The following is a 17,070-nucleotide window of genomic DNA, read 5'->3' on the forward strand; positions in this document are numbered from 1 at the left end:
TAGGGCAGCTGAGCGTGATGAGGAAGGGCACTGTCTCTCTGATTCCCAAGGCCTGTCACTTCCCCAGGACCAGGGGAACCCAGGGATTGGAGGGCAAGAAGCCCAGCCGTGGTCTAAAGGGATGATACTGAATGGGTCCTGTGTGCTGAGCAAAGAGGAGGGGCAGCTCTCCTCACTGGTCTCCGGCCACTTGCCAAACCCGAAGTAAGTACTATATATGGTGAATCATTGTCAGTCCTGGCATTGCCAGATGCTGGGCAGTGCATATAAAAGAGCCTGCATTTGGAGACATTGATTTCCTCAACAGAGCTCAGCTCTCTCCTCTCCATTCCCGCCTCTGGCCTTGCCTCCTCCAACCTGCTCTCCACGCAGATGTTCCAGAGATCTTCCCGAAGCACATAGCTGACTCTATCTTTCCTCTGTGCAAAACCCTTTGGTAGTTCAAGATGGTGATTAACTTGCCCAAGGCTCATGGCTCCTGGGTCCTGAAATAGAGCCTTGGCCCAGATCGGGCTGATGCAAGAGCTGGTCCCCTTAACCACCGCTGCTTTTACCTACAACTGCCACCCTGGCTCCCACCTGGGTGGTGTTTTTTGTCCTCTTCTGGGGACCCCGGCCGCAGATGTACCCTCCTGCTGGCATTAACCCAGCTCCAGAGATCTCACAGAATTCCCTCCCTGTCCTGCACTCATCTGTCTATGTCTCACTCTCCCATCAGATTGCAGGCTTGTTGAGCCAGGGAATAGACTTCTTGAGCTTTATACCCCAGCCCAGAGCACACAGCCTGGCCTATAGTAAGTGTGTGTTGAATGGATCACATAAAATTTCTCGGGGCCCCTGTCCTGCCCTCTCTGTCCAAGTCTATACATTGGAATTCAAAGGTGCTTCACTTTGGCTCATCCAAAGTACTGCTTCCTAGCCTTTGTGGTTCTTAAGCCCCGTGCCAATAAAACCAAATTGATATCGAAACCAGACTAGAAAAAGCAGGATGGGGATTAAAATGACTCAGAGTAGAGGTACAATATGGAATCGTCTGCCAGACTCCGAGATAAGTACGATACAGTTTCCAGATAACAGCCTGCGCTGCACAAGGGCTTCCCACACGGTCCTGATGAAATCTGTTTTTCAAAAGATAGTGTTTTCTTCCCTCCTGTAGCGATCTTTAAAAATTGATTTTTCAGTTATTCACTATTGAGCTTGAAAGCAAGAACATTTTAAACATCCATCTACCTTGTTCTCTCTGTAAGTTTATCGTCAGCTCTGCTTTTATTTTAACTAATAACGTTATGCGCGAATACGAAGTAGTTGTCATAATAATGTAGCAACAGACAAATACAGCTGGACATGTCTTTTCATTTAAAAATGCCCCTTCTGATTCTCTGTGGACTCTGGGGCACGCTGCTGGGGGCGGGGCAGGCGGATGCTCTCAAATTTACACAAGCAAGGCCGTTTTTCTCCTAAGGGGAGTAGTGCAGCCCCGGAGTCTCAATTAATATGCTTGCTGTCAAATTAGATTCCTTGATTCCAGGAATGCAATATTTCCAGTAAGAATTCCCTCTCACATAAAGGCTGAATTATCTGCTATCACCCCCAGGAACTGGCCAATTCCAACACAGGAAGGACTCAAACCCAAATCCTAGCAGTTCTGATTCACGAGAGTGAGTGGAGTCTGTCTTGATTCTGTCTTTCCTGGGAAGCACGTGCAGCTTGCAGCCATAGAGGAGGGACATGGCTGGAGTCCTGAGGGGGACAGGTGGAGTGTCATTGCTTTCTCTAAGCTGATGAGCCGCTCAACAGCCCTTCTATCTCAGACCGTGTTAGAACCTCGCCTAGCTTCGTTACTGTTCCATCCCCAGCAACCACTCCAATGCTAAACACCTAAAAGGTTCTAGGTAAGGTGTGGTAAATGAATAAATGCTACTGAGTGAAAGGAAACCTAGAGAATGAGTTAACGCTTAGAGAGCTAGTGCGCATAGAAGTTAGGAGCTCAAACTCTGGAGCCAGACTTCCTAGGTTCCAATCCTGGCTCTACCCTTGCCTTTGGGCAAGCCCACTAACTATTCCCTCATCTGTAATATAATGACGTTAATCATACCTACGTTAAAGAGTTGTGAGGATAGAATGTTTGAAAGCATAGAAAACACTGAGAACAGCGCCTGACTTATAGTGAGCACTCAAGAATGCTCTTCACAGTAATTCTTGTTAGGCAGTCACGGATGGAGGGCAATGTGAACACCCACTGTGTGCCAAAGTTTGTGCAAGCGTGTAGAATCTTCTTTTCTCTTGCTCCAGGTGATATGGCCAGCTTATCTCTGTATCTTTTGCTCAGTGGCTGACCCAGAGAAAGTTCTCAAAAACCGAGGACTGTTGGCATGGACGGATGCTTAGTCAGCAGTCTGAGCTGAGGGGCATTCTTAAAAATCCATGCAATACCGCAGCTCCTCTTTCCAGTTCAATAATCCCTCGAGACTCTGGCTTCAACCCTCCACTTGAAACCTTCTTGCTCTTTGCCAGTTCCCTTGGCATGGTGTTGTATTTAGAGTCTCCATCTGCCTAGCCCCTTCGGTTTGATGGTTCAGTAGGACTGTCTGCCAGTCGCTATCATTTCTCCCCGGGGGAGTAGAGTTTCTTAGCCAAGAAACCTGCCTCCCTGATTTCATAGCCTGAGGACAAAGGATAGCCCCTCCCAGACTCCAGTGGGAACAGGTCCAAGCTTTGTACAGCGCCCCGGGTGCCTGCTTTCCTTGGAAGGGTGACTCAGATCCTAAAGCATTAGCCATAATAGTTACGGGCAAGGACTTTGAGGTCAGACCAACCTGGGTCATATCCCCAGTCAGCCACCTACTTGCTCTGTGACCTCAGGCATTTTTACCTCTATGACTCTGTTTTCTAATCTGTAAAATGAGAAGAACGAGAGTAACCACCTCATAACTGGATGGGATAATGCCTAGAAAGTTGCCACATACAAAAAGTGTCCAATACATGCTAGCTATTATGCATTCAATAAGCTCATGACACTAAACACCTACTCTATGCCAGGCCTCATATTAGATATGAGGGATTTAGTGAGGAACAAAACATCTTGGCTGGCCTCGAGAAGTTTACAGTCGGGTGTAGATAACATACAAGTAAACACACTGGCGCATGACTCCATGAGAGACACAATATGGGGGTGTTCATGTGGAAGAGATACCTGGACCATGTACTCATATGGGCAGCTGCCCAAGGATTTAAACAAGTTATGTAAATGTGGTATACACAGATAAATCCTGATAAATTAAAGATCAAGATAACAGCAAAGTTTCAGCTACCAAAAACACCACCAAAAAGTAGATACAAAGAGTTTTAAAAGTTGGTAGGTGTTTCTTTAGTCTTTGTTAATTTTTTTTTTTTTTTTGAGAGAGAGTGTGTGCACGGGTGGGGGAGGATTGGGGGGCAGAAGAAGAGGGAGAGAGAGAATCTTAAGCAGGCTCCATGCCCAGCGAGGAGTCTGACACGGAAATCAATCTCACGACCCTGAGGTCATGAGCTAAGCCAAGATCAAGAGTCAGGCGCTTAACTGACTGAAACACCCAGGCGCCCTGGTGTTCCTTTAGTCTTGATAAGTGAGACCCATGTACTGGGTCCATCAGTCAGAGCACCTCTGTGGGATGGACAGACCACAGGAACCATGCTAAACTACTGTCGGTTGTCCTGCATGCCTTACAAGTCAGCATGTTGTCCTCCGAATGACATCTCTGGTCCTTGGGGTGCAATCTGATCATTGTCTCTTATAGGCTATGAGAAAGGTGTACCTAAGAGAGCCACCTCACCTTGAGGTGGGGCAGGGAAGGAGCAGAACAAGAAACCTTCCCCTCTGCCTTAAAAGATGAGTAGGAGGGAGCCAGGGAAGACAGAGGAGGACAGTCTGTGCCACATTAGCTTAAATGGATGCATTTTTGGATCAGGGAAAAAGGGTAAAACTTATGGCCTTGTTAATGAACAAGTCCTTAAAACCAGTGCCAGGAATAACTAAGACAATAAGGTGGGTATTTCTCTGTCCATAGCCTAACTTCCTTTCATTTGGGTAAGAGTAAACACAAGATGAAATCATAATCAGATGAGCTAGGAAAATATGGTTTACGCCAACCAAGCAATCTGGTATGGACAAATTTAACTAGTCCCAGAATTGTATGTGTTTAATTGGCCTAATTTCACCTGTCACATTCCACCTTTGTGTAATATTGCCACTGCATTGAGCTTTAGCCTATGAATCATGGCGCCCCAGAGAGCCATCTCTTCAGTGGGGTCTAATGAAAGCATAATCATAGGGCATGTGAATAAGGTCTCCAGCAGCCTGAACAAGCCAATTATCACCATTACTTTTGGATGTAATTTTATTTTTTCCATTGGTTGTCTAGTCAGGTAATTGATACTAAGCCTTTTTAATCCTCTTAGTGATTGATAATAAAACAACCAAGGATATAATTTCTAGTGGGTTTCCACTTCTATATATTTCCATCTTAACACTAAAGATTCAGTTAACATGGAGAAAACAAGAGAAGCAAAATCTTATTTTAGAAAACTTTCGGATACTTCCTTAAAGCTGAAAACAAAGAAAATGCTAACAACAATTATAACTCATTTCCCACAATGATTATTTCCTTTTCTTTTACCTCTTCTTCATTCTAGTTCTCGAGTAACTGCATTTGGACCCCTTACAAATGTACCGTAGTACACACTTCCACTGCAGCTGCCTGAGTCACACCCTTACCTCCCTAGAATTTTCTAACGTCTTGCTTTTAGGAGAAAGTAAGTGAACAAGAAGTACTTATCTGAAAAAGCAGCTTCAGGGGCACCTGGGTGGTTCAGTGGTTAAGCGTCTGCCTTCGGCTCAGGTCGTGATCCCGGGGTCCTGGGATTGAGCCCCCCATCGGGCTCCCTGCTCGAAGGGGAGCCTGCTTCTCCCTCTCCCACTCCTCCTGCTTGTGTTCCTGCTCTCACTCTCTCTCTCTGTCAAATAAATAAATAAAATCTTTAAAAAAAAAGCAGCTTCGTATGCATGTGTTGAGATGAATAGAGATATAAATGCGAATCTGTGACTTCTTCATTCATAGAGGTAAACAATGAAAATTGTGTTAACTGAGATTACCCTGAGTGACTGGAAGGCATGAGACACACACAAGGTCACTGCTGTAATCAAGGAGGAAATAGTACACACAGTCCACGGTCCAGGTGATCGGGTGAGAGACAGGCGTCCGAACTGATCCTGTTCACCTCCTCTCCTAGATGGGCTCGGCAAAAGGTAGGTTTGGCTGGTCCATCCAACAGAGCTTTAAATGGGGTACGAATTACCTCTCACCCAGGGCATCCAGGAGTCTAGCTAGGTTCAGATACTGAAATTCTTGCTCCAACATGGTTTCGATATCAGGTTACAAGAATTCAAAATTACGTTGCTTATCCCTGGGACAAAGCGGAGAGCAGGCAATAATACCAAAAGTCAAGATGAGAAGGTCCACAAAGAATGATAATCGAGAAAGCGTAATGAAAACAAGATGCAGACAGGTGGCCTGGATTCCTACTTGGAAGTCCTATTTGTCTACAAATGGACTTTGGATGGTGGTAGATTTGTTACCTGCTACTAGCATGACTTTGGTGGAATGATCCAGTCAATCACAAAAAAATAGGGATTCAAGGCAATAAGAGACAGAAACATGGAAACAGTGGTGAGAAGGGCCCAACCAAGACCACCAAACTGTGCTTTTTCACTTCAGTTTGCTTTAAACGAGTTACATGCATGCATGTCTTCAAGACACAAACGGGAACCTGACGGGCTGGCACAGTAATGCCATTCTCAAAATGCAGCTCGATAAGGTAGAAAAGGGGATTGATGGGTTTTCCCATCAGGGTGAAGCAGAGAGGATTTTTATCTCTACCCTTCAGTTAACTATAATGTTAACTCCATTGATTGTTAAAATGCTCAAGCTAGTTTAGATTCAACTCTAGTTTCCCTATTTTATTCTGTTTACTTAATTGAAAACTTCTGTTTATACACTTCACCAAGCAGAAATATTGATGCTTCCTGCAATAGCATTAGGTCCCTTGATCTGTTCTCTGTGTGAGTGCACACACACGCATATGTGCATGCCTGAATTTAGCTATGAAAACAGTTCAATTTGGAAAATAGTCATCATTGCACAAAAATAATTAATCCCCGGGCATACCTCAGTACCTGACTATGGAGCTGGATATTAAGAATGCTAGCCAGGAAACTCAGAACTGTAATAGCACATATAAAAAAAATCTCTTTAAAACTCACCCAAGGTAATTCAACTAAATTCTTGCCCTTTTGCCTTTCGTTAAAAACACTTCTTTTATTTTTTTTCAAGACTGATTGATTGATTGATTGATTTGACAGAGAAAGAGAGGGAGAACAAGCAGGGAGAGGGAGAGGCAGAGGGAGAGGGAGAAGCTAACTCCCCACTAAGCAGGGACCCCGACGTTGGGCTTGATCTCAGAATCCTGAGATCAAGACCTGAGCTAAAGGCAGACGTTTAACCAACTGAGCCACGCAGGCGCCCCAAAAACATTTATTTTCAAGCAAACATAATAACATTGGCATTTAGTGGCCACTCCCTGCACCAGTTTTCTTCACAAGGATAACGAGGATCATAGCAACATCTACCTTCTCGGGTTGACGTGAGGATCTGATGTATACAAAGAGCCTGGTAGAGTACCAGGTCCACACAAGTCCTCAAAAAATGTTCATTCTTATTCTTTGTCCAAACATTGTGGACAGAGCTCTCTGCGATGATTTGCAAAGCTTGAAATCTGCATGAATGGATGACTGCATGAATGGATCCCAGGATGCCGAAACCACGAGGAGGAAGTGGTGTAACTCAGGCATGGATCACGCTTGGGGTGCCCTGGCCTCACGCGCACTGAGGAGAACACAGCTGCGGCAAGCAGGAGTTCAGCGTCCTCCTCTGTGTCTTACTTCTGCATACCCACTCCTCAGGGAATCCTAGTTCCGTACTTACCACCAAGTCCTTGTTCCACAGATGAAACTACTTTGAAGTCCAGCAACACAGCCTGTAATTGGTACTCTGATAATCTTTCATATTGGATTTTTACTAAATAAAAGATCCTTTGTTATCGATGCCCTCACCAGTCCTTTTCATACAGGAAATTGGCTAATAATAAAGATTTGGTTGGGGCGCCTGGGTGGCTCAGTGGTTAAGCGTCTGCCTTCGGCTCAGGTCATGATCCCAGGGTCCTGGGATCGAGCCCCCCATCGGGCTCCGTGCTCGAAGGGGAGCCTGCTTCTCCCTCTCCCACTCCCCCTGCTTGTGTTCCTGCTCTCACTCTCTCTCTGTGTCAAATAAATAAATAAAATCTTTAAAAAAAAAAAAAAGATTTGGCTGAACATGGGGGGGGGGAACCACAGACAGCAGGTGGTCCAGCCATTCCACTATTAAACAGTCCTTACTGTCTAGAAATCCAGATGTCTGAGAAACTTCTATTGTGTTGGTCACCTTCCTTGTCCCGCGAGAACTCCCCGTGAACTTAGAATCGGGATTAAATTTCCGTCATTCTCTTGGTCAAATCACACGGATATATTTATCTTTTTTCCTTTAGATTTCATCTTTCAACTTCAAAAAATATTGAAGCATGATCACAAGATAACCATACTGATTTTTAGTAATGTTTTTCTTTGTTTAGGCAAAGGCATTGGCTAATAACATAAATTGGAACGACTGCTTCCAAGTTTCATATTATTTCATGTCGCTTATCACTTAATGCCACGGCAAAGAGTGATGAGCTTTAGTAAGAGGACCAATGGAAAACGCAGCCATAAATGTTCACTGAATTCCACTTTGCAAAGCCCTGTATATCTGAGGACAGAAAATGCATGTGTTCACACTGTAACTGTGTCTTTACTCACCATCACAGGAGTTTGAGTCAAACAAAATCACAATAACGGCTTAGATTTATTTATTTATCTGAGAGAGAGACAGAGAGCAAGCACAGGGAGAGGGAGAAGCAGGCTTCCCGCTGAGCAGGGAGCCCGCCGTGGGGCTCCATCCCAGGACCCTGGGATCATGACCTGAGCCGAAGGCAGACCCTTAACTGACTGAGCCACCTAGGCGCCCCTAACGGCTGAGATTTAAATTGAGTCTCAGCTTAGCCGCAAAGACTAGATCAGGTATGTTTTACCTAAGTGTGAAGGAAGGAGAGGCAGGGCTAAACTGGCCACATCCTCTTTCCTATCTCAATGGTTTGCTCTTTGGACTTAACAGGTCATACCTGCTGCTAGGGGCTGGGGGCATCCTGCCTGTGGAGGGCTCACTGTATACTCGTTCCCTTTGGAATAGCTGAGTGCTCATCCTGTCCTCTCAAAGGAAAACACAGAAAATACAGACGATAGCTCTCTTACACTTCGTGTCCCAAGGAAGGTCAAAAGCACTGGGTTTAGAGTCTTTTATGGAGATGTAGCATTGTCTTTTTCCAACTTGGCAGTCCTGTTTTTAACAGAACACAGGAGGCAGCTGGTGGCCTGAGTTCTAATCCTGCTTCTGCCTCAAGAAATTATTCCCAGACAAGGCATTTGATCTCTCTGGATAGAAGTTACTCCAGTTTGCCAGATGACAGCACTGGATTAGGAATTATTTTTAATGCCCCTCCCAGCTCTAATCTTGCAGGAACGTATACTTTTCTTGGTTCTTTCTTTCTTTTCTTTCTTTCTTTCTTTCTTTCTTTCTTTCTTTCTTTCTTTCTTTCTTTCTTTTCTTAAGATTTCATTTACTTATTTGAGAGGGAGAGTGAGCAAAAGAAAGAGAGAGAGAACGTGCGGGGGGAGGGAGAGGAAGAAACAGGCTCCCCACTGAGCAGAGAGCCCAACACAGGGCCCACACAGGTCTGGATCCCAGGACCCTGGGATCATGACCCAAGCAGAAAGCAAATGCTTAACTGACTGAGCCACCCAGGCACCCAATTGGGGAGAATTTAAATAGAAAAACCAAGAGGGGTGGGGCGCCTAGGTGGCTCAGTCAGTTAAGCATCTGTTTTCTGCTCGGATCATGATCTCAGAGTCGTAGGATCAGCCCCCAACGGCCCCATGTCATCGGGCTCTATGCTCAGCGGAGAGTCTGCTTCTCCCTCTCCCTCTCCCTCTGTGCTCTCTCACTCAAATAAATAAAGATCGTGAAAAAAATAAAATAAATAGATAAATGAATTCTCCCCAATCAAGTATTTGAAGGTGCATTTTAAACTAACCCATTTCAGGGGCGCCTGGGTGGTTCGGTCAGTTATGTGTCTGCTTTTGGCTCAGGTCATGATCCTGGGGTCCTGGGATCCAGCCCCACATCGGGCTCCCTGCTTAGCAGGGAGTCTGCTTCTCCCTCTCCCTCTGCCACCACTCGTGTTCCCTTTCTCTCTCTCTCTCTAATAAATAAAAAAAATCTTTGAAAGAATAAACTAACCCATTTCAAACATTAGATGCCCTATACAGATTGAGTAAGCAAAACTGCAAAAGCAGTTAGTGTAAATATTCATTTGAGACCGTTCATCATTATTGAAGTAGCAGAAAAATATGTGGAAATAAAATGGTAGATACTAAAAAAAAAGACACTTTAAGAGAAAGTATTTTAGCCTCATGATGGTTGCTAAATCAATATTTTTTGCTTCCTGCCACACTTACCATACAAATGTATCTGTCTACCTACAGTTCATATTTAACATAGGAGATGATTCAATACACAAAACCCTAATTTGTGATACCATAGCAACTCACACATTCATACTTTAACTCCAAATCTACTGTCACACATTAATAATGAATACCACAGCAGAGAGTAATTGAGTCCTGATTTTGATCATTAAAAGATAAGGACATGATAATTTCCCTCTATTAGAATGTATGTAACTCTGGAAGATCTTAATATCCCTTCTGGAAGCCAAGTGTTTTATTGACTCAGAGAACAATATAACTAAGCATGATTAATTCAGAAAGAGGGGAGAAATTCAGTATCTGTGCACATTATAATTATGAGTAAAAGTTATACAGGGGCGCCTGGCTGTTTCAGTCGGTAAGGCATGTGACTCTTGATCTTGGGGTCATGAGTTCAAGCCCCATGTTGGGAGTAGAGGTTACTTTAAAAAAAAAAAAAGATTTCTAGGGCGCCTGGGTGGCTCAGTCATTAAGCGTCTGCCTTCGGCTCAGGTCATGGTCCCAGGATCCTGGGATGGAGCCCCGCATCGGGCTCCCTGCTCAGCGGGAAGCCTGCTTCTCCCTCTCCTACTCCCCCTGCTTGTGTTCCCTCTTTCGCTGTGTCTCTCTCTCTGTCAAATAAATAAATAAAATCTTTATAAAAAAGATTTTTAGAAGAAGTTATACAAGTAAAATGTTTTAACACAGCATATTTAATATAAAAGCATGCTGGGCTAAAGGATGTTTGGGGAGTGCTCAATTCCCAAAAATGGATCTTTCATTTTAACAGTTGTATTTTATTTATAATTTACTATATGCTGGCTCCGTGGTAGGTGGGGTGTATATTTTCTCTCATTTCCTCATCACAACAGTGCCATGAGGTAAGGGTCGTCCCATTTTTTAGGGGTGACTATGCCTTTTCCAAGTTTACAGAGCTAGAAAGTGACAGAGATGAGACTCAAAACGATGTCTTTCTGATTCCAAATGGGTGCTCTCTCTTTTATATAATGAACCCTTTTGAATGACATAAGTGAAGATTATGTTAATATACATTAGCTGAAGCCCACCATCCACAGAGACCCTCTTTCCCACTGCTGTGCTGACTACCTGGACCCTTCCTCTGAAATTGCCCCAAAGTTGCTAAGCAACTATTATCTCCTTTCTATAGGCAGGGGGTGGAGGCTGATGTGGAGAAAGGTTAAGTGGTTGCCAAACATGCAAAAATAAGTCAGGCTTGAGTCAAGGACAAAACCTAAATGCTTGCCCCAACAGGAGGGCTAGTTATCTACACACCTTGATGCTCTTTAAAACCTCCTTCCAAAAAGCATCTTTGGGGCTATTGTTTCCCATATATCCTTTACAAGGAAGCAGATGTTATCAGCATGGAACATCAAGCAGTAAATTGCAAATTATTAAGGGTAATTAAGTGTCCTCGAAAGTAACAGAGTTTGACAATTTCCCAAACTTGTCTTGCTCTGACTCTCAGTCTCTTAACTCCGAAGAACTTTCCTGGAATTCCTACCAAAGCAAGAGTCAGTCTGTAATTAAATTTCTTGCATCTAAGTGGGGTCATAAAGGACCCCACTTTTTTCAAACGTATGCATAGTCAGTGAGCCAAAGAAAGGAAAGACAGAGGTACCCTCTATCCAGGAGAGAGCTGGGCAAAGTAATTAAAAATAAAGCAAGAAATGGGGCACCTGTGTGGCTCAGTCAGTTAAGCGTCTGACTCCTGATTTCAGTTCAGGTCATGATCTCAGGGTTGTGAGATCGAGCTCCACATGGGGCTCTGTGCTCAATGGGGAGTCTGCTTAAGATTCTCTCTCTCTCGGGGCGCCTGGGTGGCTCAGTTGTTAAGCGTCTGCCTTCGGCTCAGGTCACGATCCCAGGGTCCTGGGATCGAGCCCCGCATCGGGCTCTCTGCTCAGCCGGGAGTCTGCTTCTCCCTCTCCGTCTGTGCTCTCTCGCTCTCGCTCTCAAGCCAATAAGTAAAACCTTAAATGGTTTTGTGGAGAGGATCACCTTAGAAAAGAGTAAGCATGCCTGTTCTCAGACAAAAGGAAAAAATGGATGAGGACCTGGATAAGTTTGGAGATGGAGAGAAGAGCGTAGTTGAGGAAGCATCTGCCTGATGATCTCCATTTTCGTAACGGTGCTAGAGAGCTGGTGGGGAAAAGTCTTAAACTAATACCTGGTTCCTACTGGGGTACAAGCTTCCCTGTGTGCTTCAGGAGGGACCCAAACTTGGGCCTGGGCATGGATCTGGCCCTCAGGTTGCTCACAGGCTAAAAGGAATAGAGACATAAGAAGCTATGATACAAAGTTGAATATGACAAGAGCCATCAAAGAGGAACACATGCAATTGGAGGAGAGGTCAGAAGAAGAGGAAGCCATGGAAGGCTGCATGGAGGAAGCACCATTGAACTGGATCCAAAAAGTGTCATTTGAAAATAACACAAATGGAGAAAAAGACATTTGAACCAGAGAAATAGCGCAACTAAAGTGAAAATGTTTGGGCTGTGGAATGCGTATGAGGAGTAGTAACTAGCTGAGCCCACATAAAGCAGAGGGCATGTGAAGAGGGGCAAAAGGAAAGGAGTTCTGGGTCAGACCCTGAGAGTCTATAGGTCCAACTGTCAAAAAACTCTCAGAAGTAAGACATAGATATTTAAAGTCAGTCTTTCCCAAACTTGCCTGCCCACAAAAACCACCATCTGCCAATTAAAAAAAAACTGAGATTTGTGGACCACCCCCGGGCTTCTCTGCCTAATTATCTATATTTTTAGCAAGCACTCCAGGTGATTTTTATGATCAGGCAAGCTTAGGAAACACCAGTCAAACTGAACCCAGAGAAGACAACAGGTATGGTTACATAACCCCACATTTGCATCCGTGCCTCTGTTCTTTCATTTCAAAAAACCAAATTTTCATTGACTTTCTTACATGCCTGGCACTGCACTAGGAGATACAAGAGTGAGCAAGACAAAGCCCCTGCTCTCTCAAAATTTACATCCTACTAAGAGAAAGTGAAAATAAGAATTATATAATCAATTCTTTACAATTATGTGGAATGCCACTGGGTGTTTTAGTATGCTGCGAAGGTGGATGCTGGGGAGACCTGACTCCCTTAGGGGTGCCTGAAATCTTACGTGAGGAAATAAAACCTAAGCTGGTATTTGAATGATGAATAGGTGTGAGCAAGCAAAGAGCTAGAAAAGATCATTCCAGGCAAAGGGAAGATCACTGGCATCTGCCTGGACGGAGAGAGTCCAGAGGAATCTTAGAGAATTCCACTGAGACTTGGCTACAGAAAAGGAGTTAAACAGTCAACATGAGCTATAGCCCACACTGGTGACACAGTCGAAGTATGTGCCAACCAGACAGGACTCAGACCTTGGCAGGAGTCCCAGATTACACTTCCGAACTTCCCCAGCCTTGTGACCTTTCCCATGAAACCAATATGCTTCAATACCAAGAGAACAATATTCTATTCTCTTGCTCACATTTCTCATTTGAACATTGTAAGGCAGCGTAGCATTGTGGGAAAGTGTGTGGGCTTTCGAGCCGGCAGACAAATGAAATCCAGCCCTATCCCTCCCTCACTATGGTCTTAGGCAAGTCACTTCATCTTGTCAAACTTTAGTTTCTCCAACTGTGAAATGGGGTTCGTGATCGTCTCTACCTCCTAGGATGGTTGGAGGATTCCCTGAGATAAGGTGTGTCTGGTATGGTGGATAAGAGACCTGTGTTCGACCACAGACTCCTGGGTGACGATGGGACATGTTGATTTACCTTGCTAGGGCTCATTTTCAGCACCTGCAAAGTGATGATAATAACACATACAAACAGGAGATGTCATGAGGAATACAGATCCAGTGTGAACACTGCCTTGCTCAAGGCCTGACACTCAGGCCATACTCTCCAAGTGGTAGCCATCATTAATCCTTTTTTGGGTATCAATTCAGCATTCTGTTTAACGAGTTGGAAATAAACTTTGGAGCATGATAGGCAACAGACCTGAAGGGAGAGCCAGGAGCCCTTGGGAAAGTCACTTCCTGCTCTGGATTTCAGTTTCCACAGGAGTGACATGAGGGAGTTAACATGAGAGTTTCTCCAACTCTATACAGTGAGAGACCTTTTTATCCCAATATATCATAGACCAATGCTTCCCTAAAATACAAAATCATGCCCTTGGACATCACCGCAATGCCAAATTGCTTTAAAAGTCTGTAAATGCTTCCTCTCAGGCTCTGCGCTGGGCACACTGTGGACAGATAGCCGTCTGAGACCCAGCCCCAGTCCAGGGACCACATATTGAGTAGCCCTGGCCCACGTGATCTCTGAGGGCTCTTTTGATTTGGACATACTAATGCCGAACGGACTCCCATCACTTCGTAAGAATAGTCTGTTCCTCCACAGACAATTCAAATCTGAAGACCAGGAGGCCCAACAGTGTTTCTCCAAGGATGCCAAAAGTGTGCTGGAAATTAAGCTGGGAAGGGTTGTGATGTACACATTTAAATACTAGCCACTTGACAAGCTCCTTCAGGATAAGGACCTAGTCTCATTCACTTCTGAAGCCTGCCACAGTGGACACTCTATAAAATGTTGATAGAATTCGATCAAGAGTCTTCCCAAATGTCAGAAGAGCCAGGCTATATTCGTCCTACAGAACGCCTGCAGGCTTTGGCTCCATGTAGCAAAAACAATTTCGTGCAGGAGGCAGGGAAAGAAGTGAGTGAAAGAGATGGGCGCAATGGCTATGCGTGCACCATATACTTGGCCTGAACACTTTGGAGAGCGCATGTGCTAGTGATTGAGACGGCGTGGCCAAGTGTGCATGCGCATGGGCAGGGGTAACCAGGTGCCTCTTAGGCCAGCAACTGCGGGGCAGGCGGGGAAGACGGGGGCGTGCAACCAAAGCAACTTGCCCAGATTGGTGCACATGTATATGTGCGTGGGGGGGGGGTGTGCACGTGTGTACTGACATATGCTCAAGCATGTGTATTAACTATAAAAGTGTCCTAAGCTGAGAGCGCAGACTAAAGTTTTCCCATCTTGTCTTTTCATCGACGAGTTGTTTCTTGCCATTAGATTGTAAGCTCTGTCAAAGCAGGAGCCCGCTGTATACTCAAGTGCCTAGAACAGGACCTCGCCTGTAGAAGCGCCTTGATAAATATTTGTTAAAAGAACAAATCCACGGACAGTATTTAGCACAGTACCTGCATGCAGTAAACGGTCAGGAACTGTTAGCCACTATTGTGATGATCATAGTGCCTTGTGTTTAGTAACAGCGGAACAAATAATAGTTGAATCTTAAATTCTAAATTAGATGGTTCCCTATGTGGAATGATTTTATTTGATCTTATTAGAAGGGCACCTCTGCTATTTTTTTTCTTTTTAAATCAACTTTATTGAGGTTTAATTTACAGAAAATAAACTACACTCATTCTAAGTGACCAGTTCAATGTGTTTTGATAAATATATACATACATATGCTTACCCCCAATGAAGATACGTAATATTATCCCAAAAAGTTCCCTCCTTCCACTTTGGACTGCAATTCCCCACCCAGGCGCCAGGCAACTACGGATCTGCTTTTGGTCACTGTAAGTTGGTTTTGCCTGTGTTCAAATTCCATATAAATTTCATATATACTCTTTTGTGCCTGGCTTCTTTCACCAAGGATAATAGTTTTGAGATCCATCTATGTTGTTGCATATATCAGTACTTCATTCTTTTTAGTTCCGTTGTATGGATATACCACAATTTCTTTATGCATTCCTCTGTTGATGGATGCTTTGGGAGTTTCCGGGTTTGGGCTATTATAATAGAGCTGCTGTAAACATTTGTGTGCAAATCTTAGTATAGGCATATGCCTTAATGTCACTAAGCTAAAAATCTAGAAGTGGAATGACTGGATCTTATGTTAAGTGTATGTTTAACTTTATGAGAAACTGTAAAATATTTCTCCAAAATGACTGTAGAAAATAAAATTACACAGGATTTCTGTTTGTGGCCATGATGGAATAAATGGTACCATATTTGTCTTCACACAGTGAAAAACTAGTAAATTAGACAAATAAGTGAAACAACTGTTTTCAGATATTGGACATCAGGCAACACCAGAACTGAGTTATCCCAAGGGATAACAGAGGAGTTTAGCCTTATGATCACTCTGATGTGGCACATATTAGCCCTTGGGTAGATATTTCTGGAATATTAACATCATTATATGTTAGTCATCATTATAGCTAGCATGATGGCTTGCCTGCAGTAGATGCTCAAAAAACAATACCAGAATCTAAATCAAAATTAAGCAGTTTCTTATAAGGATTTACTTTATTACTTTAGTGCCTTTAAAAAAAAGCTGCATTTTGGGGGTGCCTGGGTGGCTCAGTCGGTTAAGCATCCGACTCTTGGTTTCGGCTCAGATCACGATCTCAGGGTCGTGAGATCGAGCCTGGCATCAGGCTCCACACTCAGTGGGGAGTCTGCCTTAGGTTCTCTCCCCCTCTCACTCTGCCCCTCCTCCCACTTGTGCTCTTTCTCTAAATAAATAAATAAATAAATATTTTTTAAAATCTGCATTTTGAACAATGCCAAACCTACATAAAAGTAGCAAGAAAAAGTTGCAAGGAACTCCCATGTACCCTTTCTCCAGAGACCCCATTCAAATTTCGCCAGTTGTCTCAATATCTTTTCTAACAAGAGAATACAATTCAGGACCACAAGTTGCACCCTGTTGATATATCCTTCCAGTCTCTTAATCTGGACTCGTTCCTCAGTCTTTCCTTGATTTTCATGACCTTGACTTTTTAAAGATTGCAGGTGTAATTTTGTAGAATGTCCTTCATTATGAGTTTGTCTAAGGTTTCTTCACGATTAGACCCAAACTCTGAATTTTTGACTGAAATACCACAAGAGTGATGCTATGTTCTCATTCTGTCCTATCGGGTAGTAGATGATGTTGATTTGTCAGCCTACGGTGTTGTTAAATTTGGTCACTTAATTAATATGGTATCTGCCCTGTTTTTCTACTGTGCAGTAACTTTTTTTTTCTTCATAAGTAATAAATGTTTTGGGGGGAGACATTTTGGAACTATGTAAAATCCCATCCTTCACCCCATTTTCACCCACTAGTTTTAGCATCTGTTGTTGTTTCTTACCCGAATTATTTCTTTTTTTAAGTTTTCTTTTTAATTTTTATTTTTAAGTAAACTTTACACCCAACAGGGGGTTCGAACTCACAACCCCAAGATCAAGAGTCACGTGCTCCACCGATTGGGCCAGCCAGGGGCCCCATCTTACCTGAATTAATTATTTCTATGATGGTTTCCAGATGCTGATTTTTTTAGTGGGATATAATCCATCACTATGATTAT

This window comes from Mirounga angustirostris, unplaced genomic scaffold (genome assembly GCF_029215605.1).
Source record: "Mirounga angustirostris isolate CCGP_5_RB_7025 unplaced genomic scaffold, mMirAng1.0.hap1 SCAF_11, whole genome shotgun sequence".
Classification (NCBI taxonomy): domain Eukaryota; kingdom Metazoa; phylum Chordata; class Mammalia; order Carnivora; family Phocidae; genus Mirounga; species Mirounga angustirostris.